Source organism: Mastigoproctus giganteus, chromosome 9 (genome assembly GCF_048544385.1).
Source record: "Mastigoproctus giganteus isolate SK-2022 chromosome 9, ASM4854438v1, whole genome shotgun sequence".
NCBI classification, from domain to species: Eukaryota; Metazoa; Arthropoda; class Arachnida; order Uropygi; family Thelyphonidae; genus Mastigoproctus; species Mastigoproctus giganteus.
In genome coordinates this window covers 141,336,269-141,363,574 of record NC_143583.1, presented here as the reverse complement: position 1 = coordinate 141,363,574, position 27,306 = coordinate 141,336,269, and the positions used below count along the sequence as shown (strand labels likewise).

Sequence of the window (27,306 nt, the reverse complement as noted above, 5' to 3'; positions counted from 1 at the left end):
AAGTCTCCTTTCTTTCAAAATATACAGAATGTATCTCTTCACAAACGATAACATACATAACAATACACGAAAAGTGTGCAAAGACTGTATAAAGCTAACAAGAACTCATTAAAAATACATTTAATCTATGAATTTCTTTTTTTTTTTCATACAAATTGTAAGAAAAAAGAAAGGAAATAATAATTTCCGGATATCTCTTCGTCCGATTTTAATAAAATTTTGGATGGCTCCACAAATCTTTCTCTATGAACCAAATAAATGAAAATCCGTCCACTGCGAATCGAGTTGTTACATGCGGACGGACAGACAAATAGACAGGATATGTTGAAGACAATAGGTGCTTATGCATATATGCTAACTCACCTAAAAATAGAAACGAAAGGAACAAAAATTAAGCACTTAATCTCGAAGATAGTAATTACACTCATTGGCCAATAAATTAGAAACCTTTTGCAATTGGTGTTAACAGATAATTAAATGCACAGTATGCAAATTTAAATTGTCATCTATATATATATATATATATAAAACGCTTAGTATGGCCCAAATTTTCCAGCTGCTAATTGTTGCCAGCATATCCGTTCATACGGTTCAACTTGCATGATCACCATACCGGGGGTTTCTTTATTAATTTTTGTACTAACTTTTTCGACTGAAGAAAGGCAACCTATGCCTGAAAGCTATCGATGTACGCTTATTTTAACTGTTTATTTTATCTGTCTTCAATTTTAATAAACCGTTCTAAGTTTTAAGAAGTGTAAAAATGGCTGAACAGTGTGTAAGGACTTTGAAAAAGTGCTAATTAAACATTAGAGGAGAGATTAAGAGACCGAAACGAGAGACTCTACGACTACGAAGACGGACAGGAAACATTGAAGAAAGAGAAGCAAGATTGGAAATGAGAAGACGCCGTAGGACTAATCAAATAGAAATACCGGATGCGAATAATGAACAAGCTGTAATTAATGTGGAAGAGAATGACATAGGAAATATGTGTTACAACTGTGAGTATTGCAATGCAAGATATTGGGGACATGAGTTAAACACATCGAATAAATACATTAAATGCTGTCATGATGGGAAGGTTTCACTCAACCCACTGTCTGAGACACCTACTCTATTACGAGAGATGCTTACAGGAGATACACGTGAAGCAAATAACTACAGAGAACGTATACGAGAGTACAACTCAGCAATGGCATTCGCATCAATGGGAGCAGAGATTAAATCATTGCCTGGAAATGGTCCATACCGTTTTAGACGGCCAGATTTCCCATTTGGTCTCACCCCTATATCCAAACGAGGCAAATAAGCCAAGATATGGACAACTTTATATTTTCGATTCTGCTGAAGCAACAACAAAACGGCTTGAAAAACAATCAAACCAAGGGTATATGGCCGAAGTAATGAAACAATTGGACGAGATGCTGTGGAAAGTTAACTCATTTGCTGAGTCATATAAACAAATGCGTCAAATAATCCAGGCCAATCTAACAATGAATGTGCGCATGGAATTTATTAAAGACCCGGACTTAGATAAGAATCGATATAATGCACCTACATCCACAACGGAGGTTGTTGCAGTAGTTGTTGGAGAAGACGGGAAACCACCTACAAATAAAGACATATGCATATATCTCAAAGGTGACTGCTGTAGAATTATATCACCGCTAAACAAGAATGGTGAAGATTGAAGGATCTAGATAAACATTTACGATGGCGTATGTTATGCCGGATACAACTAGTATGGTATGATTAGAAGTTCCTTGGTATCAGATAAACACGCTTTATCATCAGATGTACACTTCCCTGTACTTCTTAGTTGATTTTGCCATGGGAAAGACAACTGATTTTTGCGATTTTCAGAAAGGTGTTATTGTTGGAGTACATTTAGCAGGAGCCACAATTGAGAAAATAGGAAATCACTGGTGATGCAACGTACATTTGGTAAAGAAATACCCATTTCAATCCAGATTATGTGGCGGAATCAAATAATGTGGGATTTGATAGTCGTATGCCAATACGGAAGCCGCTTCTTTCTGTAAAAAATCGAAAGATTCGACTAAGGTAGCGGTGGCACCAACGCCCAAACTGGACTGTAGAAGGGTAACGGTGAAAATAAACCGTGTGATCTGACGAGTCTTGAGTTACACTGTTTTGCACCAATGTAGGGCGACAGTGTGACATGAGCCTCATAAAGCCATGCATCCAGACTGTCTTGTGTGAACCACTTAAGCGGCTGGATGACTATCATAGTATGGACTGGATCCACTCATACCGTTTAGAAAGTCGTGTTATCTCCAATGATTATCCTTCTGTTGCATCGAACCAACTTTCTGCAATGCATCATATGTACCCGAATTTCTATGTATTCTCTTAAGACGATAATGAAACTGTCCATCGTGAAAAACTGCATCTAAGTGGTTGTAGGAAAATTCCAGCTTTTTTGGGAATATGTTCGAAAGAGCAGTTCGGCTTCGCAATTCTTTACCGACAGCAGGTAACAAATATTAGATGATGGAAGGTTTTTTTTTTTTTTTTTTTTTTTTTTTTTTATTATGAAAACCTCGAACACGAAAAGTTCTAGAATCTACAGCACTTAGTACCGTGTATTATTTGAAGGTTCAGAAGACAGTTGTTGATATTAGACTTGAATTTCTGTAAATTGTAATTTTCAGGAAATGCATGTGAGAGGAGATTATTCCAGAAAACGGAAGTTAAGTAGATAAATGAGGAAGAAGAAAAGTTGGTTCTGTGAATTCGAAATTGAACAATAAACGGATTCTGGCTGGTTTCACGTGTTCGGACTAGTTTCAAAGAAAGGTGGAATTATGGAAGCCAATTCAGAAGAATAGGTTCCATTGAAGTATCTGTAGATAAGGCATGCAGCAGAAACAGAACATCTATGAGACAGGGAGTGGAGAAACTTTAGCATTAGTAGAGGCATATGATGCATGAAAGCAAGCTTAGGTAAAAAATCCGCTCCCATTTCACCCCTTCGTTCGTTTGTTCCAAATACCTGTCCATCTCAGCCTTAAATTTATTTAGGCTATCAACTTCCACAACAAAGGATGGAAGTCTGTTCTACCAACCAACTACCCGCTGGCTAAAGGCAAACTTCCACACATCTATCCTACATCTGTCTTTCCTCAATTTGAATTTATGCCCTCTCAGGTGATTATTCTGAGCAAGAGAAAGAATCCCATCAGCACTGAGCATACCATTCAAGGCCATATACACCTCAATTAGATCACCTCGCAAGTGCCTAGTCTCCAGAAGATACAATTTGCAGAACTTAAGCCTCTCTTGGTAAGAGCACCCTTTTGTTCCACTCACGATCCAGAAGCTCTACATCTTTCCTAAAATGAGGCCTACAGACCTGTATACAGTACTCAAGGTGTGGCCTGACCATTGCCTTATACAAGGGAATAATCACCTCCTTATCCGTGCTAGAAAAATTCCTGTATATCATTGACAAGACACTATGAGCTACTCTTGCAGACCGTCTGCACTGCTCAGAAAACTTCATATCTGCCTGCACAATTACCCCCAGGTCGTTTTCATTCTCTACCACTGTCTGTGTAGTACCACAGAGTTGTTACGTTACTCTGGGGTTACTGCTTCCCATATGTAGAACTTTGTAAGAGATGGGTCAGTAATTAACTTAACTGCCCTCTTTTAAATGGAGTCTAGAAGCCCGAGAGAGGTAATACGAGCGCCACTCAAATGTGGGAACAATATTTCATAGTAGGGCGGATTTCAGATTTGTACAGAATGAATAGCTCAAAAGCAACGCCGAGAGTGAAAGAAAAACCCAGTTTTTTGAATGCAGAGGAAGCAATATTTGTGTGAGCTAATGCTAAGAGAGATTAGAAGTCAGGAGATCTCTAACGTAGATATGTGATCTTGCCTAGATCATCATAGAAGAAATATAGAAATCATAGAGTGTAATAGAAGGTAATCATAGGAGTAGAAGAACCCTTTTTTGGGAGATATAAGACAGGATGAAGTTTTAGAAATTGAAATAAACTAAGTTATCTTTGCCCCATTGTGGAATTGCCTAGACATCAGCTTATTAGGAATTCGTTGTGTATATTCGAGAAGTTGAAGCTCTTTGTGCAGGGCAAGGTATCTCAAACTGGAAGGTGGAATGCAATGTGCTGTCATCAGTAAAACTACGGATAGGATTTCAAGTCAATGGAGGAAGTTATTAATATACAACAGGAAAAGAGTGAGAGAAAGAACTGAACCTTGGAAAACATCAGCATTAATGGAGAAGTTAGAAGGCAAAGAGACATCTACTATTACCCGCAGTGAGCGGTCAGAAAGAAAACTGGACATCCAATTGCAAAAAACAGTCAGAAATCTAAGATGGAAGCTTTATTTCGAACAATTTTTTGCCAAACACGATCAAAAACCTTTTTTGAAAAGTCAAGCGCAACTTCTTGAATTTTAGCAAACATTTTCATTGAATTTGTCCATAGATGGATAACATAAGTTAGTACATCACCAGTGGATCGATACTAAAGGAATCCATATTGGCAACCATTAATCAGATGGAAGGTTTCTAGAAAGTTTAGGAGTTGCGGTTAATGGATTTCTTAATTACTTTAGAAAGAGTAGAAATGAGTACAATGCGATGATAAGTGGATGGGAGGGATTTTTCACCCCATTTTAGGAACTGGCTGGATATGAGCAAATTTCCAAGCAGAAGGAAAAACACTAGTGGAATAAGAAAGTGTAAAAAAGTGAGGAATAAACTCAGGAGCATAGATTTTGAAGCAAGTGGGGAAATACCATCAGGCACTGGAGCTTTCATGGTATCAATATTGTTTAGAATTCTTCTGACGGAAGACTAAGGGAGGCACTGAGTGGATTGGTAGTATTGGGAATGGCAGGAGGTCATTTACGAAGATCGTCAATACAAGAGAGTTAGAAGAAAAGTAGAATGTTAGTAAGTCGGCTTTACCTTTAGCTGAGATGGCAATAGAACCATCGAGTTTTAACCTCATGGTTTTATTGCAAAATAGAAGGGACCAGAATGCTCGATTACCGTTTAAACAAGAAGCAAGATTTCTACTCTTAGCCTATTCGAAATCTAGCTTTGAGTGATTAATTATTGCTTTACAATTGTTGTGAGCTTTACTGTAGGCAGAAAATGAACCTGAAGATTTGGATATAATCCAGTCGAGACATTCAACGTTCTTATCTTGAACAGCCTTAGCACATTTATTGGAAAACCAACGTTTAGACGACGTTTTAAGGTGGAGTGTGAAATAAAGGATTTAATCTCTAGAAGAATAATTTCATGGCCACGATCTGAGCAAACGTTGACATCAAAAGATTTGAAACCAAGGAAAAGAAGAATAGAAATTTCGCAGGTCGTGCCATTCTTGTAATGATCAAATCTGAGCTAGAAAAACTAAACTCCTTCAGTCATCTAGTGGAATCCATGCCACGACTTGTTCCAGCTGTGTGTTCAGTCGAAAAGGTGGTCCTATTGAATAAAGTTTCTCATTTTTTTACCTGTTAGTATATTTGGCTTCAGATAATCAGTCCGTTAGTGTTTTATTTTCCTTTTATTTGTAAGTTATAACAGATTAAATATGTCTTTATACGCAGACATCGATTTCATGCTAAGTTAGGCGCTTGTTAAGCTCAAAGCTACTATGGGATGTGAGTGTACTCGTGTGTCTGGATTCTTTGCTTACATCGATTTTAAGTGAATGGGCAATTTCAGAATAGATATACAAAAATTTTCCTTCAATCGTGGAGTAATTGACCATTGAATAAACTCCTACCTAGTCTTGTGAAGACGTGAAGTTATTTAAATTGAAATAGGAGTTGGATAAATACTTAGAAGAAATATGTAAATGAAGTAAGGGAAGGTGAGATGGGATACGTTTATTTCATTTTTTATCATTTGGCTTATGTAGCTTCCTTGCATCATTTTGCCTATACCGATGCCAGTATTAATACCAAGGATATTCATTTATTTAATTTAAACAGGCCTATCAATCATATTACCAATTCTCTCTTAATCTGAAAGAAATTTGCCTCAGCGGAACTTAAGAAGTATTTTTACAGCAAAACTAATTCTCAGTAAGAAACGGGAGTGATTTGCTTTTACCGTTTCATTTAACCATATGATGAGTAATTAGCTGATTCTGACGTCCCTTGTCGAACTATCATTCATAGTCAGATTAACTTTTCAGTTCACATGATTTATACCATTTCCACGTCTCTTTAGTATTCTGCTAGCATAATTTATCTTCCGAGCACTTCAGAAAATATTGTCACCTGTCAGTTCGTTTTGAATAATGCATTTCCTCGTTGTCATATTTCAACGATACCAGTGGGTAGGACCACACGTGACCAAGCACAAACGTGCATCCATCGTCGAATACGTAGTTAGCCACAAAAAAGAAAACTCTCGAATTCTAAGTATAGATTAATGATGTTGCTTCGAGTAGAGACGCTACAAAATCAGATAATTAGATTTTTAATTTTACTACTCTTTTAAATTATTTGCAAATGCACCTCCAGAGAACGGTGTTTGTTTTGAGGCTTATAGATTAATACAGAACACATTAATATGCTGTCCTTCCTCGGCCATCCGGGCTCCTGATAAAACTGGCATTTTATTAAGAACGTATACGATTAATAGCCGTATTTCATAAATACGTTAATTCGCTATTAATCTTTCGAAATTTTCCAAGCTCATTCGTGAGTTATTACAAAATTATAACTAGGCGACATTATGAAATACCACGAATGATAAAATGTTAAACGTTGATTTGTGCGCTTTCTTTGAGGGTAATGTTACCAGAGGGCACTCATTAATTTCCCCAGATATAATAATTTATTCACGTAGAGATATGCAAAGAGAATTAAACCTTATAACTATTTCGAAGATGGTTTATAAGGGTGGTTTTCTTTCCAGATTGTACCGCACCATACCAAAGAAACTCGTCGAAGAAATGATGGCCAGAAACTAAAATTTTAGTTATAAAAAAGTATTTTTCCTGTAAATATTATTTTTGTTACTGTTAATCTAAATAGTTCATTGGCATCTACGTCTATATCGCGCTGTGTGTACAAGAACAGATGTTGTGCGGGCTGAAAAACCTGGAAAAACTCACTGAGGGTTATCATCCTACTTCTTCCACCTGAGATCAGCTACTACAACTCCGATCGAAGAGGCTCTTAAAAATTCCTCCAGTAAACGATGGAATTCGAAAAATTCAAACTAAGGTCATGACCTATACTATTTGTAAGTTTCGTGAATTCTGGATCGATTTGCTTGTTTTTCCGTTTAAAAACTCGACTTTTTGGGAGAAAAAAAAAGACATCTGATAAGATTTAACGAAAATAAGTTGCAGTTTGTTTGAGACTGTAACTGAATTAGCCGGCCACAGGTTTTCTTTCCCAAAAATCTGGTTTTTCATCCCGCAAAACAGTAAACCGACCATAGAATCCTCACAGTTTAAACAGCTGATATAACGATGCCTCACGATAAAATTTATGAGGAATCTAATCGAAATTCAAAAAAGAAATTAATCAAATATACGTTGCGCACATTTGATCAAAAGGAAAGGGTGGAATACCCTTAAAAAGTATCTTGGAAGAGCAAATCATAAGGGCAAATAAATTTATTTTCATCCAGCATGAATGCAGCAGAAGTGAGATCTATACTTTACTTGGCTGCTATTCTCAACTTCACGTTTCCTTATACTATTTTATAATGACTCAGTGATCAGTGCAAATAGTCTTTTTAATACACAAACAAATCCGCTATCTGAACTCAATATTTTCCTTCTCATGCTGCATCCACTCAAATTTCATAACATCTTCAACGGATATACATTTATTCGTTCCACTACTTTAACCTTTTATACTACTTTAAAGTCTTTTTGAATTCTATATCGCTTCATCGCTATAAATTTCTCTCTCTCAGAATCTGCCTCTGCTAGAAACGTGCTTCCAGTCCCCTCTCATATATATTTACATTCTCTCTCTCTCTCTCTCTCTCTCTCTCTCTCTCTCTCTCTCTCTCTCTCTCTCTCTCTCTCTCATCTTCATTACAAGCATCAAAACGGGAACTCTCACGTGCTTGTGAAATATTCTGTAAGACTGCAGATGTTCAATAAGATATTCCGTGCGTGATCTAAGAACGAAGTTAGATGCCGAAGGATGATACTTTAGAAATGATATTTCTTCATGTTATACATGGACTTGGAAAGCAGCACCAAAAATATAAAATAGTGGAACCAAGGCATATTTTAACAAGAAAGAGAAGTTCAAAACTTCTTGAGGGCAAAAATCGAAAAGGATTTGTTCGATTTTCAGATCTGGAAAGGTTTCTTAGTTATTCAGGGACCAGGGTGAACCCAGAGTTGATCGCATGTCAGTATTGATTATTTATGTTCCGCTGTTTATTTTGTAATGACGTTGTCTTAAAGTGTAAATTTATGTAAGGATGAACTAGATAAAAGTGAAAATGCACTATACGCTGAGTATCTTTTCAATCAATCTGCATGCGAATATCACACGTTCAGAAAAGCACAAAACACGCATGCATGTAGTGTACAGTGTTTATTGTCCAGCGGCACCGGGGGTTTCCCCTATAAACCGTGAGGTATACTCTGTGTCGCAATACAAACTCTGTAAGTGCCAGAGATAGTGTGAATTTCAGTGTAAGTTTGCATTGTGTAGTGTTGGGTTATGTTGGGCTGTTGTTCATCCGGCATTTAGCCTTCTGGGTCCCTAGTGGTTCACCGCCTCGGGGAGGCAGCTGAGTTCAATAGGAAAGGCTCTGGCGGAGGCACACCCTGGTCTGCGCCTGAGCTTTCCAGGGAGGCCACCCCCAAAAAACGCTGGAAATGGAATACGTGAAACGGTAATGACAGTGAAGAGGGAGGGAACAGAGCAAGAAGGTGAGCGTGGGCAATAGGAAGGCAGTCCAACCAGAAATAGGAAGTCAAGGGGATAGGAGGTACCGCTGTGGGTGAGTCCATCCTTCACAGAGGGGGACTATCAAGAGGAGTAGAAAGTTTTGTAGTGATATAACCACCAGGCGAAAGTGGGGGGAGGTGTTCAATAAGATTGGTGAGGGGAGTAAAGTATAGGACCAGGGGCTCCATATTTTGGAGAAGAATACACTGAGAACTGCAGCTGAATATCTCTTCAGGACAAGTTACAAGGCACCCCGGGAGGAGCGAAGGAAGAACGTTGTTTTTCGATGTCCCCTCAACCCAGAAACATCTGAGGGGAGCGGTTGTCGTAGATCCACTACTCTACGACAACCGAATACCCCTCCCGACCGGAAAAACCTGTAAAAATTAACTAGAAATGCGCGAATGCGAATATAGATACCCATGGACAGCGCCTGTGGTGGGAATAGCACAACTAATAATTTTGTTTCCAACCACAATTACGAAGGGAAGGGTTCCAAAAAGTAAGCAACACATTTTTTTTCTTAATAATGGTGAAAGGGAATGAGATGAAACGCAGTGGGCAGATATACCCGTTAATAACGTTCAAAAAGGCCCCCAGTGCAGAATTTCGGCACTGTCGCCTCACAGCAGATTCCATTTGCAAAATGGCGGCTACTGTGCGAGTATGATCCAACACCGGTGTTCGTGAAGTTATTCGCTTTTTGACATTTGCAAGCAAATATCTTCACCAAGTGACATTCACCGTGAACTGTTTTCTGTGAATTTATAATGTGCCAGACAAAGTCAAACAAGGCCTCCTCGCAAGAATGACCTGGGTTGAAGCCATATTGACAGGCAGAAAAGAGATTTTGTTGTTGAAACAGAGCTGTTAGTCAAGGAGCCATAAGCCGCTCCAAGATCTTCCCAAGATTAGCAAGCACTGCAATTGGTCTGTAGGCACCTGGATTTGAGGCAGGATTATCTGGCTTTTTGATAAGACTGCGCAAGGAAACCTTCCAAACAGAGGGAAAAATGCCGTCCATGAGGCATTTATTGAAGAGCAAGAGCAAGTAGAGAGGTCTTAATTTTAACAGCCGGAGAATGAACACATATTCAATCATATCCATTCCTGGACACTTCTTCACGTTGATCTTCTTGACCACCGAGGTAAGTTCCTCTAAAGTAAATGGCTCAGTACATTCCTCAGTGGTGTACTTGTTGTTTGCCTCCCGAATTGCCAATATGCTCTGAAGAATATTCAGAAGGATTATCCATAGGAAATAAGTTGTCAAGAATTTGGTTGATTGTCTGTCCAGCCAGAGGTTTCATGAGTCTCACTAGTAACTGTGCCGAGGACATTAGAGGTAAATGTTCTCTCCCGAGCTATCCTGTACATGAGGCCCAATGGGTTTTTGCTGTTGGATCCTTTTACAAAGATGGTCCAGGTTTCTCTTTTTCTCGTTGCAATTGCTGTATTGAAGGCATTCTTTTTGGCAATGTAGTCATTATATAATAGCATAATGAATGTCGTCAGCAGGCCAGTTGCGGTGTCGCTGATATAACCGTCGAGCGCGGTGAACTGATTTAAGAAGAGTAGTAAGGTCCCGGGACCACCAGGAGCTGACTTTAGAGCGGATGGTCTTCTTCTTTGCTGATTTATAGGAGGCTTTTATAAGAGATTGTTGAATAAGTTCGGCTAGATTTTCTGCAGAAGTTAAGCTGAAGCTGTCTGGAGGGTTTGATGGAAAGCCATTAGTGATGGAGGCGTCAAAAGACTACCACTCACCAGTTTTTGTGCAGAGCCGGACGAAGTCTGGTGTTCTAGGTGAGTTGCAGTTGTTAGGTGCATCGACAGAGATATGGAACACAATGGCTCTGTGATCGCTGAGTGTCCAATCTAGGACTGTAACCCAGTCAGTGATGCGTGAATTTAAGTCACTGGTGGTGAGTGTAACGTCCATAATCGACCAAACCAGCTCTCCACCAATAGGTGGAGAGCTGGTCTGGTCAATTATGGACTGCAAATTGTGACTTAAAATAAAGTCCTTAAAAATTGTGACTTAAATCGTGACGCAAATTGTGACTTAAAATAAAATAAAGTCCTCGGGCATCAGAAACAGCACTGAACCAGAAATGGGACTTTGCATTGACATCCGAGGTAATCAGGATATTCCTAGAGCGAAGGAAGTTAAGCGCGAAATCCAAAAAGTTTAATGAGTCGTTGAAGTCTGCAGAAGGGGAACAGTAGATTTACAGAAGATAGAAGGAGAGAGAGAGAGAGATGAGAAGGTGATTTGCACACAAGTTGCCAGTTTGTTGCAGAGACCATGAACAACAACAACAACATCTAAATCTCTGTTTAAAATGATGATGCATGTTTTAGGGTCTTGGGGCACAGGTTGTACCACTCGAGCATAAATGGAATAGCCCATAATCTTGGAGATATGCCTAAACTGACTCTTCGAGAAGTAGGACTGCTGGATAGAGATCACGTCCACAGCGTTTTGCTCTGCATCCAGCCGAATCTCATCCGCGACGATTCGCGACCTATGTCCATTGATTTGAAGAACTTTAAGTTTAAGGTTTTGTGGAGTGCAGGAGAAAGAATGAGAGTAAATATCATCAGAAGACGTTTTATTCTGATTCAACCTGAAATGCAGAGTTGTTCGGGTTACTCTCCATCAGCAGTTCCGAGCCATATCATTTCCTGGGCACGCTGGTATTCAGAGCACGTTGTATCTCTCACACAGTGCTGTGAAGCCCTCTTGTGCCTCTTACAGTTAATGCAGACAGGCTGTTACTCTTTGTGTGGGCATTATGCAATGACATGCCCACTACGGGCACAGTGACTACAGGTTGGAAAGCTGTGAGTGCAATGTTATGTGGTGTGCCCGTAGCTTGGCAATTGTAAATGCTCTAAACTTGTGGGAGCCCCAGCCAAGGAACACCCGTTCACGGGACAGTACTTCTTTATAGATCTTTGGTGTAAAGCTGATCAGCATATGATTATTCGAGGAAGAATTTGACTTGGTGTTGAACCGGAACGTAGTGCCCTCCTTTATTTCCTCGTATGAGAATCCTAAATAAATGAGGTTCTTAAAATAAAGATCCTCTAAGAAGTCCTCATTTGTGTAGTTTTTGGGAACGCCATAGAATATAATTGCAGGATATGATCTTTTTTTTTTTGGAGCAGAAGTAGCGACGCCAGCAGCAGAGAGTGACTCAGAGGAGGAGATAGTATTGAGATCTTGCTTGGACGGGGTTTCCCCCGATGACTCCGCGATTTTACTTTAACCATCTTGAAGTCGCTTTTGAGCGTTTTGGATACAAACTCCTTCACCTCATGGCTAGTTTTCAGTTCGCTGGTGTCATTGGCTCTCAGGAGAAGGACATTCTGTGATGGTTGGGTTTTGGGCCCAAGTTGAAGGCTGTTTAAAGCCGAGGCTGTTGAAGGTTTGTTGGAACCAGAAGAAGGTGGGGAGATGCCCTTCCTCAGAGCTTCTGCAAATGATGGAGTGGGATCTGGGATATATGAAGATGTAGGTAGGTTTATAGTGAAAGTGTCTAAGACTTTTTCGAGGATGATTGCTCTGGATCGTAGCTCATCGTTGACGGCGCGTAGCTTCTCGTTGTCGACTAGCAGCTCCATGGCAATTATCTCCAGGTTTGACCACAATTCATGGATGTAGTTCGCTGCTGTTTCTGTGAGTCCGTTTGCTTTGCAATTAATAAAAGAAATCAGTTCTTTATGCAGCTTAGAGATGATCTGGTGATGCTGGGGAGCATCCTCAAGACTCGTATTTTCTGCATTTCCAGAATGGGAAGGAATCCCCAGCCTGGAAGAAGAACTGAGGCCAGAAGCAAATGCACGATCCAAAACAGATGCCGCAACGGCACTAGCTGGAGGGGGGGGGGATCCTTGGAAGCAATAAGGTTCATACCAGAAGGGTCAGCATCAGGACATCAAGAAGGTCTTTCCACTGCCTCTAAAACTGTAGCCTAACTTGTTCATCTGCAGAAGCAGCAGTCTCACACCGGGACAAAAGGAGTTTAAGTTTCTTCTTGCTCTTATTCTTTTTATGTGAAGGATGGGAAGTCCTCCGTGGCGTCTTAGGCGGAAGAGGGGGAAAATTTTCAGATTCATCTTCACCGGATGAAGAGGAGCTGTCATTAGACGTCATTATTTGCACAATCAATATAAATCAAAAATTCTATACGTCTAGTCCTGGGCTGTACCTTGCCTAAAAACTCCCCAAATTTTCCGGAATATCGACTGCTTATTTTCTGCTCGAGGAGGTAGTTTTTTACAGTAATTAACAACTCTCTGGCAAAAACAAATAAATCAACTTCCTTTTATTATTATTGGCACATCCCGACGCTCTCTTCGGTAACACAATTCGTTAGGATCGCCGTCCTTCCCATACCGCGTGAAAAGGACTTGAGTTCGAGTTTCGTCGATGACGGGAGGAATTTTTATGCCCTTTTCACACCGCCACGGTGTGAAAAGGGCATGGTTTTTTTTCTCCCGTAAACAGGTTTTCCGTCTAGCAGATAGAAAATCGACCAGAGAACACACAATTTACAGAGAGCAATATGGCTTTAGTCGCTGATGCTCCTAAAACCCTACTACAACAACAACAACAACAACACATCCCGACGGTACATGTTGGGATTTATAGATATCAGCAGGATGCGGTGTTATTAATTTTGTTTATTTATTTTTGACCAATGGGGGTTCTTAATGATAAGATAAATTCAACTGCTGAAAATATTCCTGACGAATGAATCGTTTTAAAAACTACGTAGCACTGTGATCTCGCAGCGAATGATGGACTGATTATTAATTATGATAAATTGTTAATTTTATATACGGGTATATATATATTTTCTATTAAATATCTGAATTTATTAAAAGATATTTAATAGTGCGATGGGACTCTTACACCACAAATAATTGTGTTCGTACGAGTGTATTATAAATATAAGTTATTAAGAAATTAGTGTTATACTGTTTTATCGTAATTCATTAGCTTCTGACTTTTCTTGTCTAGAAGAATTTCCATAAAAGAAAGAACTTTATCTTATTACTCAATAATAAGCAGGTTTTATTACTTAATTTTGCTTTAACTCTTCATGTAAATGTGTGTCCAAATCACTTTTAATCGCTCCAAGCTATCAGACTCAAACCCACGGACGGTGCATCTTATTCCGGTAATTAGCAACTAGTTGGCTAAAAGAAAATTTCCTCAAATTTAGTTTTAGCCTCTTCCCCCATAATTTCAGTTTAGGGCCTCTAATTCTATAACAATCATAACAGTGAACATTCCAGTTTCGTTCATTTTACTTGCTCCTCTTGGAGCCTTGTACACCTCAATCTCCTCTAAGGTAAAGTTAAAAGAGATCTCTTTCCAAGCTCCATAACCTACATATTGGAAGTCTTTCCTCATAGACGCCCTTTTTTCTGATCTCACCAAGCGAGTTGTCATATTTCATTATCCCTTTCAGAAAGTTCGGTGGCTACCTTATACAGTAGGATTATGTCCTCTCTATTTCTACAACCATATGTTCGATAAATCATCGACAAAACACTATTGGCCTTCCTTGTCACCTGTCCACCCTGCGAGTCCAATATGTTCCAACTTATGCAGTAACCTCTCATGCAGGACTTAGTCAAATGCTTTACTAAAATTCAAGTAAACAGTGTCGAAATTATTTCCTGCATCCGGCTCATATGCGACTCGTCAAAATAGCTAATCAGGTTGGTTAAACATGATTTTTTTCTTTACAAAAAGGTTTTATTTCTTTCAGAATTCTATTTATATCTAAATGATCCTATATTGCACTCATAATCATTGCTTCCATGATTTTCCCTTCCACTGAAGTCAGACTGATTGGCTGGAAGTTACCTACTTCCCTCTAAGAAATGGCTTTATGTATTGACGAAACACTGGCACTTTCCAATCCAAGAGAATCTCTCCAGAGTCCAATGACGCCCTCATAATTAACTCTAATGGTTCCATCCTCCGTCTTCCAGCGTTCCTCAAAATTACTGGGTATATTCCATCAACTCCAGCAGTCTTACTCGCCTTCAGGCTAGAAAGTTTTTCCAATAATTAATCTTCTGAAATTTGAATATCTCCATTTCACGCTTCCCAGCTTCACTCGCACAGTTTCTTCTCACGATATAACGACAAGATATGAAATAATACTGTTATTTGACTTTTATATCGTTCGGATGCGCACTCAAATTTATGTCTTTAAGTTTACTTTTTTCATTCTATATGATTTCCTAGCTTCTGAGCAGCAACGTTTCCAATATTATCAAATAATTAGAATGTTTCGGACAGGTTGGCCTAATTAACACTCTCATTTTCTCGGCATCAGAAGCAAAAATAATCAGCGCGTGAAAACGTTTAAATGCTACGCTCTTGCATCACGCAAGGGGTTGTCACGCGAGCTACTTAAGAACCCATTATCGGATGCAATAGCAGGCCACCTGTTAGCTTTCACTCGCTCTCTCATACGATCCGTTATTACCTTAAAAAGAACTCGACGTAGCTCTCTTTAATTGAAACACGGCTGAAGCAGAGCCATTTCGCAAACACACTATAATTAAAATGTCAGCTGATACGTTTTAGTTTCGATGGCGTAGTGCTAGCATCCCCACTTATTAGCGATGCTCCTCCTTTAAGTAGCAGAGAAACCTCATTTGAAACTTCCCTTTCCTGCTAACAGGAACAGAGCAATTGTTAATGAAAAAACAGTTAATTCTTTACCGTATTATTTTAATTTATTTTAGCTTCAAATTGCTTCTACACATGAGCTTATTGAGGTGCATGTGTACAATATATATATATATATATATATATATTATGTGAGGTAAAAATTAGGCAAAAGTAATAAAAATAAATAGATATGGCTATGTAGCTATCATCAGAGGCAGCAAATGCACATCCTCCACATGATGCCTAATTATATCTGATAATTAAAATAAATATGATATTTAAAATAAAAACATCAGCCAGTAGTACGGCAATAATGCAGAGCGAAACAAAACGCAAAATAATATAAAATAAACAAACAGGGAAGGGAAAGTAGAAATAATAGGACAAAAAGGTAGTCGATAATCCCCGGTATAATTTAGTCAATTAAATCATTAAACCCAATTAATAAAAAGATATAAATATAAAATTAAAATAATGCCAATTATAAATAATTTAGCGGTACCCCCCTCGAAGGTACCAGTTCCAAAAGACGTGAAATATCACCAAAAAGGGTTAAAGAAACTACCAAAAACTAAAATATCAAAATAATAGACTGACCATCATGCCCCATATCGACAGAGGACCACGAGGCCAATAATGGTCATGGAATCGCTGCATTTCAATCGTCATACAAATCATCGCAAAGGCAGAAATATCGAAGAACCAAACCAACCCTCCATTCTCCGATAGATCAACCAATGCAGAGGATTTGCATGGCGGTGGTCCTTATGCAGCGAAAAATAATCTATGGTCAGTCTATGATGGTCATTCTGGTCAGTCTATTATTTTGATAGCATGATGGTCAGTCTATTATTTTGATATTTTAGTTTTTGGTAGTTTCTTTAACCCTTTTTGGTGATATTTCACGTCTTTTGGAACTGGTACCTTCGAGGGGGGTACCGCTAAATTATTTATAATTGGCATTATTTTAATTTTATATCTTTTTATTAATTGGGTTTAATGATTTAATTGACTAAATTATACCGGGGATTATCGACTACCTTTTTGTCCTATTATTTCTACTTTCCCTTCCCTGTTTGTTTATTTTATATTATTTTGCGTTTTGTTTCGCTCTGCATTATTGCCGTACTACTGGCTGATGTTTTTATTTTAAATATCATATTTATTTTAATTATCAGATATATATATATATATATACACACACATCTGATAATTATTTTTGTCACTAGGCGACGCTTATGTGGTGTCAGACGGAATACGATTCTTCGCTAATTATCCTGTCAACTGAAATAATTTTGGCGAGCTGTTCTTTAAGAGAAGTTTTGAGATGAGGAGGAACAGCTCGCAGTATAAAAAGCCGAACAGCTTCCTACGCTAGAGCAATGGTTATTTGCATCTGATCGTGATTGTCAAAGTGATAAAGTAGCAGTTATGGATAAAGATATCACGCAGTTTCAAAGGGGCATGATTATGGGTGCTCGTGCACCAGAAATGGCACGTCTTGTTAGTTGCTCACAGCCCACTGTGGTTAAAGTTTACAGGAGAATGGTGTCGAACGGGTCAAGCCACCTCCCGCCGACAGAATTGTAATGGAGTACGTAAGATGGATGTTCGTGACGAGTGAACGGTGCAGTGTTGTACGGGCTCAACGGCAAGTCACTGTGCGACAGCTGACATCGCAATATAATATGGGGAATGCAAGAAAAATATCCAAAATGACGATGCGTCGCACACTCAGACGTCCGAGGTTCTACAGCAGACAATAACCAAGAGACACCCTCTCCTCAGAGCTTATCATCGTCAATGATGAATACTGTGGTGGCAACAGGACGCCGATTGGACACTGGAAGACTGGAAACATGCCGACAGGACGTGTTCATGGACCCTTCGTGCAAGGTGTCCATTACCCAGACAGATGGCGGTGGTTGCTTAATATGGGGCATGTTTTGCTGGTAACAACTAGGACAAACATTTCACTGGCGAGTTCTACCGAGAGCAATTAGGAGACCATGTTCACCTTGCCATGTTGCATTTTTTTCCCGGACAGAAACGGGATCTTCCAAGACGATAATGCGCCATGTCATCGGGCCCACACTGTGCCCGATGACATGGCGCATCAATCCAATTGAACACCTGTGGGATATTTTGGAACGTGACCATGTGCTTCTTACCACTTACACCAAACCTGACAAGCATCGAGTGTGTTAATTGTAGATGTCTCTATTCATATCTTGTAACGTGTAATAAACTGAAATACTACTGTTATTATCGTTATAATAGCATACAAAAACAAACACGCTCCAATAAGGATACGCTAATGACGTACAGGGTTTACATAATGATAATAAACGCGTGAAATTAAACTTTGTAAAAGACTCGATCATCCATAGCGATGTGAACGAAGGAACAACAGAAAATAAAATTGGTTATTTTTTTTCCTTGTTGCTGCTATGGAATGAAAGATTCAGTTTAAACCCGTTTTAAATATCATCGTACTGAAATTATCACCGCCTTTTTCGCGTAGTTCTCCAGTGTTCTCAGATTTATGCAAACGTGCTTTTGTTTTTTTCGCGATTACAAAAATAAAACACGACATATAAGATCAGTTACAGAAATGGGAAAATGCAACTGTCAGGACTGAGGTAGTAAATGACAGACCCAATTTCCTTATCGGGTAAAAAATACCCACACGATCCCACCCCCACCTCTCTCTCTCTCAACTTACACTGGAAAATCTTCAAATCGCGCAATCAGATAACCATTGTGCGCGTGCCATCGATCCCCCCCACCTTATGGCCAAGTAACTGTCAAAGAGATGCGCCTCTTGACAGTAATTTCTTTCGGGCGACTTCACGACAGAGCACTTTAGCAAAGGTATGGTCGTATCCATGGCAACGATTCCCTTCAGGAAGCCACACGCGGTAAGAAGGAATGGCACAATAGCCATGTAGAACGTTTAGTGGGCACTGTACGGTGTAAATCAAATGAAGAGACGAAGGTCTTTACCCTCATCTCCGGGGTCGACAAAGATAAGAAGCCCACTAAGACTCATTGCAGACATTAAATCGTTTAAAATGAAGAGTGAAAGTTCCGATGAGGAATAAATTTAGTGGTAATAGAGGAAAAGTTATTTATGTTTACGTTGCTGAATACAAAAACGAGGAACGATTCTTTAGATCCTACACGGTCATGGAAAATTTAAATGAATGTTTACATCCGAATCCACAGATCTGAAGGCTTGAGAAATAAGAATTGTGAGATAAAAAAAAAGGTTTTATGACCAACTAAGACCATTTTATTAAAATAGTTGTCTAGTGAATTAAATTTTTTAGTACAATCAATACATTTTGTAACTAATAAAACATTAATCATTTGAGAATCTTTGAGTTTATGCATGTGGGGACATGTATAGATGTGTAGTCAATGATTGGTTTAGGAATGCGTGCTCAGTCAGTTTGTGTAGGTCAGGAAAGGTAGAGGCTTGCGAGTACTTCATCGGAATCAGTTGATTTTTGTAGTGAAGGTGCCAGGATGTTGTAACGGGAACAATGAACAAATATTAAGACATTTACGAAAATATTTCCAGACTTTTTAATCCCTGTTTCTTTTAAATTGGAGGGACGTAGACGCATTTCTGCGAAGGAGGAGGAATGCTGAGACAGAGGCACTAAGTAAGATTGCAAGGAAAATGCTGCTTTCAGAAATGTCATCAGAAGGGCATGGGTGTGGCTTTTTTGTTTTGTTTTTACTAATATGCGTACTTAATCCGGTACCACTAAAAACATAACTGGATTACATCTAACTTTGTTGGTATTCATTATAGTTATTTATACAGCTCTAGTGCAGCTTCACACGTGACCTGAAAAAAACACCGAATTATTCTAGTTAGCAGGAATAATTCGAAACTTTGGAACTGCATTCTCAACTAACTCATTAAGAAAAGTAGGTACTAAAAAATCCTTCTCAAGAACATAATGATGGTAATGACGCCATTTATTCATGCAGAAATATAAACGCACTTGTCCCACTGAAATTGTAACCAAGCAATAACCTTCTGCATCTTTATAAGTTGCAAATTTCATCCTCGACAGATGTCAGTGGCTCTAGTGTGGCCTAAGTCTTCAGTGGCCTAAGGAGGAAATAGTCTGAGAAGAATAAAGTCTGAACTATGAGGAGCACGCAACAAAACTCTTTAACCATGTTACATACCTAAATCACAACTCATAATTGCCCATAATTAAAACAAACAAAAATCGTTTTGTGTAACTTAACAGAACTTTTCTTAATGTTTTTGAAAATAACTTAGAAAATCCAATCTAGCAAACAGCAGATACTATCGTTTATCATAATTGGATGATAAAACATCGGCATTCTGACGAAGAGGATCATTATCGTTTCTCGATCATTTATGCGTACGTTTTCTTCCAAGATTGGGATTATCTTAGCGAATTCTCTGAATTCCTCGAGATGGGTAATCAAGGTTTTTCTCTGATCGATTACTTCATTTAAGATAAGAATTTAAATCATCTTAAACGGGAACGTCAATAAGAAACAAATGTTTATTCCACTCAGAATCAAAGTTAAAATTGGGAAAGAGTAGAAAAGCCTTTACTGTAGATCTCAGCTTAATGACCTAAAAGTTTAAAGTGTAGCTTAAATAATTTAAAATAATCTTAAGAATAAGCATCAATTAAAAATCAAACAGACGCTACATCCCTCCTTCCCTCTCCTTCAGGAACGAAATCAGTCAACCTCCAAAGAATGCTCCATTTGGTCTCTGATCCCTTGTAACAGAAAACTAACTGCAACCTTTTTCGATTTTATAATTACCTAGGGACGAATACTTAGTGGGAGCGCGGGCGCCCCCCCCTTCCACACACTAAATAAGAAATATCGCCGCAGTCGACCGAATAAGTAACAACATTATCTTGCAGGAAGAAGGAATCAATGAAAGGTTGGCATTCAGTCTAAACTACTGCGATAGATGTTCTCGAAGTCACAAAGTGTAAGAGATTTTATTTCGGGACTGGTGTTTTGCGAGCAGTGCTCAGTTAATTAACTGCGGATATTAATCTTCTGAAAATGGGATTTTACTCATTTAGTCATGGATGACGTCTCTCTCTCGAATTTAAATAATTTTTTTCTTCTTCTGCATATAAAGATTTGTACAAATTGAATTTGAACATCTAAAATATCTTAAAAGAAATATTTATTTAAGCTGCGAAAACGTTTCTTAATTCTGTCCCAACTTTTCTATCGTCAACTAAAACGGAGAAGATTCGGATTATGACATTCTTCAAATTCTACGCATTTCTCATTTTTGTCCTTATGAATAACGTAAATATTTTTCCACATTGGAAATAAATTGAGAAAGTAAATTACTGCCAGAACTTTTCTATCCTTCCCCGTCGCATAAAAGGTACTGAACGTAGGAATTCGTGGAATAAATGCCACCAAATCAACAGCAGAAAATGAACACCAATTCGTCCTCCCATCAAGCAAACAAGCACGTTCTATACAGGGTTATTTCAATGCTTTCCTCGTCCCTACTATATGAAATTGTTATTATTTCTTAACAAAACTGGAGCTGGAGTGAAATAACTTTCTCATTTACTTTCTGCACTCACTGCAATTTCTGTTACTATTTTCGTTTTATTATAATTTTAAAATTGCGAAGTCTCTTCACGTAATATTCGTGTACAACAGGGTAACAACCCCTATGAGCTATTTTTTTTATTAAAAACTCTTCGCTGTACCTGCTTGATGCACTCGCTTTCTTATATTCTTGCAGACACCCGACTTCAGGAAGCAAAGTTGTAAATACCTGGTGAAGTTGCGTATACCTTTCTCGATTAGCAGAGATCTTAGATGATATGGAAATCCACTCTTCCTTTTAATTCTAAAAACTAAGAAACGATACCGTGATACTTGAATATCGACGTAAAATCTTAGGCTGACCAATTAAAGTTGACTTTCTTCATTACAGGTAACAAAGAGAAAATAAGAAAAGTTTAAGCTCAATATTTCACCACCAGATGCCGACAAATCTTTTCTCGTAAATTTTTCATCGTTAAAGCTATCCTATTATGGTAATTCTCTTATTAAAGCCGAGCACTTGCGTAATGAAGTAAGTGGATAAAGTCCTCATTGACTTAAGGTAGCGAGCGTTATTAGTTAAACTGTTAGTAGTTGCACACGGGTGATGCATTTACCTCGTTAGGAGACTATCGAGGAATCAGGTCCCTAAGAATAGGACCATAACTACCACAGCGTTGAATAAGACGAAACTATTCGAAGAGAAGGACGTGGACGTAAGAAATCGGATAAAAATCTCGTTGTTATTATTAAGGTCCACATACCGTAAATGTCTAGAACGCAGCGTCTCTGTTACAATTTTAACGATTTGACTATTATCCGGCAGTTAGGTTTGCCTAAATAAACTGCGCAACATTCACTATTGGATGTTAAAATATTATCCCACAAGTTACAGAGTTTAGAAGAAATAACTGCATTTATTGATCAGCTGGTATTGGCGTTAACTGACTATGCAACATTGTGATGAGGTGGTCTCACACCTGAATGTTTAAGACAAAGCCTCATAAAAAAAATAAAAAATTGTACCTCTCTAAACGCGCCTCTCCCCTGGTGAACCAACGAATGAATTCAAAAGATGAAGCTGCCGAACATCCTTCATATTATACAGTTTGGAACGCATAATTTGATGCAAAATGGACTACCGCCACTATGATATACACTGTGCTGCCACTTTATTAGGTACACGCCTGCTGTGCACACAAATGGTTTGTTCCACAACGTTGCAAGTCACATGACCACAACAGTGGATATAAATGCAGCAGAACAACCTTTCTAGTATCAGTTAAGCGTACAAACCGTAGCAAGAATGGGGAAAAGGAGTGATCTAACGGACTTCAAACGTGGCATGATAGTAGGTGCAAGACGTGGTGGACAAAGCATCTCTGAAACGGCAGCTCTCCTGAACATTTCACGCACCACAGTTTCAAGGGTGTATCGAGAATGGTGCAATGAACAGAAAACATCCTCTCAACGGCACTCCTGTGGACGAAAATCTCTTGTTGATGAGAGAGGTCAGAGAAGGATGGCTAAAATTGTGCAAGAAAACAGACGGGTCAAAATGTCGCACATCACGTCAGAATACAACCTTGGTGCGAAGAACAAAATATCGCCACGGACCACTAGTCGCAGTTTGTCGCGAATGGGCGCCGACGGCCTCATCGCATACCTTTGTTATCAATGAAGAACAAGAGAGCACGCCTCCTGTGGGCACAGCAACACCAGCACTTGACTATCGAGGATTGGAAAACAGTTGCTTGGTCTGACGAGTCGAAGTTCCTGGTGATGATTCTGAGCTTTCCATCATGTTGATGGAAGGCTCAGAATTTGGTGAAAACAACATGAATCCATGGCCCCGTCATGTCTGACGACTACTGTGCAAGGTGGTAGGCGCAGCGTTATGGTGTGCTGAATGTTTTCTTGGCACACGTTGGGTCCATTGATACCCATAGATTCACGTCTGAATGCCACATCGTACAGAGTATTTTTGTGTCTAACGGCACCAGGGATTTACCCCCATCTCCGCGTATGTTCTTTGTATCGAGGACAGTATGCTGTCAAGGCCAGAGGTTTAAAAGTGTGTGGGTCATGTGTTGTGTAATATGTTATGCCCCTTGTTCCTCTGGCTTGTTAGCCGCCAGGCCACAGATGGGACTTGTCGTTTACGTACTCCGCCACGTGTTCCCTTAAAGTTTGCTTTGGCAGGTCCTACCACCTATTTTCCTGAGATTTCAGTGGCTAGGACCTAAAAAAATAAATAAATAAATAAAAAATAAAATAAAAAATAATTAAAATAAAAATTCTTCTTTTCTTTTGGGCACAGATGGTACATTATACGCTGCTTAGAGGGGCTATAAGGGATAAGCGCTGGAGGTGATAAGATTTCCTAATAGGTCGGGCATGAATTTTGGTGTTTTAAATTTGTACGTGTGGGGCAGGCGCTGTTGTAAGGGGAAAGATATGGGAGGGGAGGTGGAAGACTGGGGGTTGGAAATTGGAAGTAAGGGGTCTATAGGGAAGATGACCCCTGTTGAAATAGCGGGGCAAGCCCATTCCCCACCAGAGAAGAAAGAGGAGTGGCAGGAGGGGGAGGAGACAGCAGGCCTTACCCTCCCCCCTGCTAGGGAAAGAGGAGTAAAAAGCAGGCTAGAGAGAGAGAGCCGGGGCGCTATATGGCTGTATAGCATCATAAGATGCAATCTTCGAGGTCTAATGCAATCTTAGTCTTTGCATTAGTCCGGTGGAGGTCCAAGTCCAGAAATCAGGTCCAGTTTGTTACATTCATGTGTTGTATCTGCTTCAGGTGGTCACTAGTTCAGAGTTTCGCAGTCATCTCAGGTAGTTAAGTCTGTATTTTCATAGGTTAGTGATGATATGGCAGGGATCTTTGTCTTTCAAAGAGTTCGCGGGCAAAGACGGTGAAAGCCCGGTAATTATGTTCTTCTTGCAATATTATTTCTTCTCGGTTTCTTAGCAAGGAGTTGATGCGTGTATATAGCTGACATCTGAGGTCCTCATAGTTGTCACAGTCATGGATAAGATGTTCCCAGGTTTCCTCCAGACCGCAGTTACAGCTCGGGCTGTCGGAGATTCCCAGCTCGTGGGGTTTCCCTCTGAAAGAGCCGTGTCCCATAAGAACTAGATGGTGTGCAAGCCAGGGGGAAAACCAGGACGGGAAAATAGAATATACCCTACTGACATCGGGTATAAATTTTTTGGTGACTTGCCCTTTTGTGGTAAGATTCCATCTATTTTGCCAGATAGATTGCAGGTGTTCCGTTAACCTCTTATTTTCTGAAGATTTGCTTTTCTGTGGATCTGTTGTGTAGTCTAGATAAGTTGTGGTTCTTTCTTTCGAATGTTGGTGTAGCAGCGCACAATCTCCAGGTCCAGGGGAAGGAAACCCGCCAGGACCTGGAGCGCATGGGTGCTCACCGTGCAGCAGGCTCTAGTTGTTGTCAATATTATGGATCGATGGAGAGATTCCAGCTTTTTCTTGTTGACTGCTGTGTTTGCTTTCTGATACCAGGCGCCTGCACCATATGCAAAGATAGGGATGAAGAGAGCTTTGTATAGAAGGGAGAGGGCCCTCTTCTTTAGCCCCCAGTCCCTCCTGGTGATTTTGGTTATCAGGGCCGAGAGCCTCCTTGTTTTCGTTCTGAGATAACAGAGATGAGATGTCAAGTTCAAGTTTCGGTCTAGTATTATTCCTAAGTATTTTAGTTACTGTTTGAGTTTGATGGTCGCTCCATTTATTTTGATTAGTGGAGGTTACCAGGGTCAAGAGCACCTCTGAGGAATATTGAGTTTGTTTTTTCGGTTGAGATCGTTAGAAGATTCCTCTTGGCCCAATCCTGTAGCATGTGTGTGGTATGATTGCCTATGGCCTCCAGTTGAGCCCTGCTGTCTGCTTGAAGCATCATAATTAGATCATCAGCGTATGCCTGTGTAATGATATTTGGAACATTCAGATTTAAAAACTCATCAAGCACCAGGTTCCACAGGAGCGGCCATAGGACGGATCCCTGGGGGCAGCCCCTGTAAACCGGTCTGGATACAGAGGTAAAGGGAGTGCTGACAGTGATTCTTCAGTTTTCCAGGTAAGATTTCATGCAGCGAAATAGATGCCACATCGTACCTAAACATCGTTGCTGATCAAGTGCATCCGTTCATGTTGACAGTTTATCCTCAGTCAGATGGTTACTTCCAGCAGGATAATGCGCCGGTGCACAAAGCCCGAATCACTATGGAATGGTTCCAGGAACATGACAATATGTTATACACGCTACTAAGTAGGTGTACCTAATAAAGTGGCAGCACAGTGTATGTCTATTAAGGGATTTCTGAATGATGTTCGCAGAGGACAGAGTAATAGCTTAATAGATTTCGATTACGATAATTATCCCTCCCCTGTGTGATTTTTGTGGGTATCCAAAAGTTCCTCTAATATACCCCTGAACCTAATCACCAATGCAGATCCATTCTAATGAGTAAGAATGTTCCCCTCTTTTCTTTAAGAAATGGATAATAATAAGTTATTAGTTTCTTAATAAGTTATTTATAATAAATAAGCTATTCATTGTGAATCAGATATTCCAGAGTCATGTGAATTTCAGCAGAACACTTTGCCTTCTGTTGAAGATGTTTTCATTTTCAAACTGCTTAAATAACCTGTAAATTTTCTACTACAGACATTATCTTTTACTATTGTTGCCTATAGATATACGAGGGTGTATCAAAAAGTTTGCACCCTTACCTAGAAATAATAGTCCTAGAAATATGAAACTTTATACTCTTTTCTATCTACTCTCCATGTATAGTAACACATTTCTCCCATCTATGGATCAGTTTAATGCCTTGATCATAGAAGTACGCACTTTTTGCCTGAAACCACGATTCCACTTCATTGATGAATCAAAGCAGCATCCATGCAATGGTTTGACATGTCTTTAGTCTCCGGATCATACTGATACACCAATCGATCAAAAAAGTTCTCAACATTCGCATTACACAACTCCAACAGTTGGTGAGAACATTGCATTCGACACTGCTTCTGCAAAGGCGTCAGCAATCTCGGAACCCATCATTCGGAGACCTCAGACATGTGCAGATGGTCATGTTAAACGCTGTGGGCAGATTTTCCCGCTGCATTTGCGACGAAATAAATTGTCGCACTTCTATTACTCAGCACCAGCTTCTCAACCATCTCACTCTCTGTGGATGTTGATGGCCTTCCTTCTCTTGGCTCATCAAAGACATTTGTACCAACCGAACTGGAACTCCCATTTCCACTTTTTTACCGTGTCATAGGATGGACAGTTCTGCCCATAACAGCTTTCGTTTCTTCGTCAATTTCCTGAGCATCCTTGCCCTTCAAATGCAGGAACTTGATTAATACTCCATACTCCACATTGTCAACCATAGCGCCCTTCCTCAGATTCCGGGCTCCACCTCTGGTGTACGATCACCTACAGGAATGAAATTTCAAATGTTGTTATTTAATATGGAGACAACTAAAAACAGCATCTTTCTACTGATGTTTTATCTAGGTCAGGGTACGAACTTTTTGATACCCCCCTCGTACACATCAGTACCACAAGCTTAATTAATAAAACATTTGGCAATATGTGGTTTATCATCCTGTACTAAGTTATAAAATATTAAATACTTGTATACCGTGTGTATAAATGATGCGCCAGCAACTAGATTATGCTTGTAAATTACTAATCAATTTAAAATTTTTAAAAATTAAAATTTTATAAATATGTCGACTAATAATGAGTACAAACATTCTTGGAAAGCGCAAAAGAATAAATTCTTACTAGGAAATACTCACTTGTGACCTGTTTTAACACAAAGAACTATATACAAACTCAAAGATAAATACTGACACCCATCGCAAAAAAAAAAAAAAAAAAAAACAGACAGATAATAACCAGCAGTGACAACTTCATCGGGAAGTATCTACCATTGAAAGTTCCCAAATATCGCATGTATAGTTGATTGCTACAAAAGCAAAGCTAATTCAGTTATTTAAGACAATTCTCTTCTTA

The 27,306-nt window shown here is 39.3% G+C and overlaps 1 pseudogene; it reads left to right on the top strand.

Annotated features, from left to right (window-relative positions):
* Positions 1-17,092: 17,092 nt before the first annotated feature.
* LOC150080777 (myophilin-like) overlaps positions 17,093-27,306 on the top strand; it is a 76,534-nt pseudogene continuing 66,320 nt past the window's right edge.